This window comes from Hypomesus nipponensis, chromosome 4, assembly GCF_054491055.1.
Source record: "Hypomesus nipponensis isolate SF chromosome 4, ASM5449105v1, whole genome shotgun sequence".
NCBI classification, from domain to species: domain Eukaryota; kingdom Metazoa; phylum Chordata; class Actinopteri; order Osmeriformes; family Osmeridae; genus Hypomesus; species Hypomesus nipponensis.
In genome coordinates, this window is record NC_140364.1 from 14227500 (window position 1) to 14232879 (window position 5380).

Consider the following 5380-nt stretch of genomic DNA (forward strand, 5'->3'; position numbering starts at 1 on the left):
ATGTGTCCAACTGGGCCAGACTCTCTCTACATCATCCATGGTATAGAGAAGGTGAAGGTCAACAACCACCAGTGTGTCCCCACAGTCATTTCCGCAATGTCCTCTCTGAAAGCTACGAACGTTTGTGGGAGGCAACAGAACAGACATAGGGGACGTTTGTATGACACTTTAACACAGTGAAAGGAAAGGAAGCCCACAGCGTTTTGAACTAGAAAGTTTGGTTGTATAGCTGCTTTTTCTTGAGGGTGGAATTAAAGAGAATTTGTTGAATTTTGAGGTAAAGCAGTGAGAAGGAAGGAGTCCATCAAGTGAGAACTACACACTAAAAACAAGATCATTTATCTGAACCATGGCAAATAGCATTGAGTTTGGATTGTTTTCCTGGTTGAAGCTGTATTTTCCTCATAATGCTAGGTTCATGTTTATTATTGATGTATTCCAGTTTAAAAAAAGGGAATTTTTTAGTTTTTACATTTCAAACGTTACTTATTTGCCCGCTGTACATATTCTGTAGTATAATGCAACAGTTGACAAGCAACTCCATTTCAAGGTGCAAATGCTACTAAACTGCAGTTCTAGCGAACAACCACAGGGTGGCAGTGTGGCTCAACACAATTTCATACAATTGACACTTCCCACTGGCTTTCTGCAAACAGCAAACATCTTATCTGCATGATAATTATTCTCAGGGTAAGAGTGAGTTTTGAGTCTAAGTAGTCAAAAACTTACGTTACATTTTTATAATGTCAAATTAATGCAATACCTTTATTCGGTATGATATGCATATATATTATTTATGTTAAATTTTCCTCTCTGAAAGGGATATCTATAGATGTGATATGCATGATCAGACTAGGGTCTGATGTTTAAGCTGCGACTGCCATAGACAAATAAAAACAAAAATATTATTTGCATTATACAAGTGTTTGGTATCAAATCAATCACATAGGGAAAATAAAGAGAATATGTGTGCTTGTATCTAGATTGTTTTGCTCGTCAATACATGCATACAGGCAACATCGACTGGTTTATGCCAATGAAAGTGATAGTGCTTATTTATTTTATTTATTTGCACAATCACAACTATTAGTCGAATCCATTTGAAAGGTTCAGAGTAGCATCATTATTTGTTTTTCGATTCTGCTTTCTAAAAGAAAGGAGACACAAATTATAAAATGAATTATAATTGATCAATTAATTCAGGACAAACAACACAATGATGCACAATGCTGCTTGGTCTACGGATGAACTGCGATGAATGGTGAAAACTCCTTGACAAGGCAAACTATAGGCTAGTTAAACTATTGGAGATTGTATTATTTCTTTTTTTCTGTGTCTGTACATGAATGGGCTTCCGGTACATGTGCAGGAGATGGAACAGCCAGGTACCTGCGTGTATCTATTCACCTCGCCAAGTGTTGCCATAGGAAATAGTATCCTGGCAACAGCACAAATCTGAGCAAAGACAAAGTAAGGTCACGCAGAGCTTTCAATTTGAGGCCAGCGTCCCCGTATGAAAGATTTGCTCTCATAGGTTAGATAATGTGTTGCTTGCTTTTGCCAGAAAAATGTATCACATGCATTGATTCTGACAATTTGTCAATTAGCCTATACCCCCGGCTTTGCTAAAGCCATGGCTACATGGTTTTGCAGCATATTGCAGTCCACACCCTTCCTCAGGAAACACGTTAAGTGTTTTCTAAGGAGAAAAAGTTTTCCCGTGCAGAAAGCGTTTGGATTTTCATTGAAGCATGTGTTATCGGCATATGGTGAGATAAGCCTACCTCCATTCTGTAACTACCATCGTACGAGACTAGCTAGATTAATACGGTTAGACCTCTTCACTGCAAATAGTGCAATCAGAATTGGGCTAAAATGAACATTCACTTCACTCTCAATATGGCTCTCGGTGAAAATACGTGTAACGCCGCCAAAGGTGGTGGTGGTGATGGTGACAACGGTCTAATGACAATGGTGATGATAATGAAGCCATCTCAAATGGCGACCATGATGACCTCTAAACTATAGCTGCGGTCAGATCCTTCCTCGGTCCGCTCGGCCGCTTTCTCTGTCTCGGTAACGACCTCAATGAGCTGACTGCTTGCTCTCTCTGTTGCCATGGGGATGTTGCGGCGCGAGAGGGCCTGGACTATGTGTGCATCCATAGGAAACACCAGACAAAAATGGAGCGAATGTAGGGCCTATTGAATTGCTATAGCACAAATAATGGGAATTACACGAATTGTGTGGATTTTCTGTAACGAAAGCGTGTCACACACACACGCACACAAAACAACCGACATCCGACCACTGCAGAACTTTTTCTTTGTCTGCTTAGTTCTTCTGGCAATTCGTTCAGACGGCAATTGAATCGTTTCTATATGAGCTTTTCCATTAAGACCACTACATCACCGCTCTGGCTGGTCATTAGCCGCCGCCAGTACAAGTCCCCTGCAGGGATAACATGGGACTGAACCGAGAGACCGATCCCTCCAGGGAACTCGGCTCAAGAGAATGTTGGCATTTGCTTATGACGCACAAACCCAGCAGTATTCCGCCGCAATTGACATTAGTCATTCAGAGAAGTAGGTAAACTTCCTAAAGGTATCATGGAGGCGTTTTTTTCAATGGCACTCCTACGTATTTTGTACGTTTTGTTCTTCTTTCATTGACGAGCATTCATGATAACCGGAATAATGTTAGCTACCAAATGTGTAGACGTGTGTTCATGTAACAACGAACCACTAACCTCTCTACAAGTCCCCCAATCCAACACAGAACCCCACCCCCTAACTGACAAGTTGATGCAGTAATTGTCCTCTGATTTCTTCGAACATAGCTACATTGATATTCAACAGTAATTTCGCGATCGGAAACAAACCATTTAAATCAAGACAGCGGATGTGTCATGCACTCACGCTCTCCTTTCCCAGTGTCCACCAGACAAGAGAATAATTTCAATAAAAACCTGCATGCTTCTGGAGGCGGAAACGTCGGGACAGGCCAATCAAACCGGTGTCTGAGTGTGCCGAATGTCGTCACTCTTCCCCGGTTGATTGCTGTTTGTTGTGCCCACCGTTTGCGTGACCTTTAACAAGCACAGCGGGGTACACCACCACCCACAGCCAGGGATTGAGAGTGATAGCATGACATCGATGGAGAACAGAATATTAGGAAAGCAAACCTAAGAACAACACCGGGGCATTTCATTTTAATTTTACTTGATGTCAAAGATGTACTCACATTTTGCACGTGCCTACGGAAAATACCGGTATTAAAAACACTGACAGGGTGATTTTGACAGTTTTTCCCCTCTGGTATTTATCTGCATCTTTGAATACTTAATTCATGCAGCATTGGCATGAAAAACAAACCCCTGGTCTGCAGCGAACATAGCAACATACTTTTCTGCAGAATAGAAAACATGCAGTGTGCAAAGATTCTCCCCAACACAAAGAAAACAAGATGGCTGCAAATAGCCTTCAGACACATGTTTACTCAAACTCTGTCTCATTTTCAGTACATCTCATTCATCATTTGGCAGGCGCTTTTATCCTAAGCGACACACAAACAGTGCGTGTATAAGTACAGCAGAAGATCAAGGAACTGAAGTGCAGAGTCCTAAAAGTGTTGTTCTCGTTCTCTCCTCTGTTCCAGCCTCAGTGTCCCTCAGAGGAGGACCAAGTGGGACCCCGTCAGGAAAACAAACATACGCTTCTCCAGCCCTCCATCTCTGCGTTACACTTGACAATTTCCATGGCATCATTAGTGCCGACAATCACCAGCAGGAGTCTGGCTGCCTGGAGAAATAAACCTAGTGAGTTCCTCTAGTCTGTCTGCCCTATCTGAGCACTCCCTCCCCTCTCCTCCCCACCCCACCTACTCCCTCTTCCCTCACCCCTCTTCCTCCCCAGCCAAAAGCCATAGGCGATGGCCCCCTTCTTCCTCCCTCTTCTCTCTCCCACTCCCCCCTCCTTCCTCTCACCCCCACCTCTCTTCTCCTTCCTCTCACTCACTCCCCCTTCTCCCTCCCCTCTCTCCTTCCCTCCCTTCTCTGTTCATCTTTTCCTCCCTACTCCCTCCCTTCCTCTCCCCCCCCCCCCCTCACCCTCTCTTCAACGGCATCTCCCGCTCGGCATCTGCAGTTTCCATAGCAACACTCTTCAATTAACCTCCGCGCGGCGTCCCATTGTCATCACAAGCCAGGTGCTAATTGATGGCTGGATGGCACGAGGGCGGGGCTGCTGCTGGAGGGTCTTCAGGACCCCGTCAGCCGTGTCCTTATCATCAGGGCTGAGTTGCAGTTCCAGCGCTGATTTTGTCTTCGTTGATGTTGTTGCAGTGCAGTCTCACAGTGAGAGATGAATCTCCGATACTGGTGCAGACTCCAGGGGCTGTGTGTTGTCTTCCAGAAGGCAACAAGCAAGCAGAGCCAATTAAACTGTCTTGTCTGTGGATCCGTGCAGTTTTACAGTTGGCGCTCTTGCTGCAGTTGAGCAGAGTACACACGCCGTGTGTCTGTTTGTTCATTGACGTTGTGTGTGTATGTGTGTATGTTTGCAGATGTGTGTAGGCCCCTCTCTACGGTTGGACAGGAAATGTACCCAGCCCCCCCGACCCCCAAGCCCCCCAGCCCCCCAGCCCCCCAACCCTCCACACAGAGCCACACCCACCTTGTTTGCTCTCCAAACGACCCCACATAATGAGCTCTGCTCAACCAACAGACCCTGCTCATCCTTCCCCTTCCAATGCCTCGCAGCTTCAGATGGTCTGAATTAAAATTTGATGAGACGATGGACTTCAGACACAAGCAATTTTTGGGCCTGTCAATTGACAAGCACTGCAGATGTAGTCTGTTTGGATGGTTTTAGTTTGGATGCTGTTTTTGTCGTTAGACGCCGTTTCCCTTTATTAAACTTGTTTGTTTCCTCTGTTCCGAATTCCATATCTGTAAAACACTGCTCACAAATGACTGCAGTTATTCCTCTAATGTTTTGATGTCCTTTTAGAGCAAAACGAACGCTTGCTTTAAAACAGAGCCAGGGAAAGGAGTCAGTTTATCATTTTTTGAAGATTGCCTTTTTGCCCCAGTTCTATATTTAGAGGAACAAAACGTTGCCTGGGGCTTACATGAGACAGGCTTTACAACTAAAGAGCATCCATTCTGCTTTGTTCTTCCTGTAATGTATTCCACTGTGTTTCTGCTCTGGTAGGAGTCAGGTATGGTGCTTTACAGTAGAGAAAGATACATCTTTACCTTGCTATAATGTTTTCTCATAACTGTCGTATAACAAATTAAAACTAGGAGTTTGTATAACAATCTGTAGTGGCAGCCCCAAGAAGAACAACTCTCATTGTGTAATATAGATATGTTTTGTTT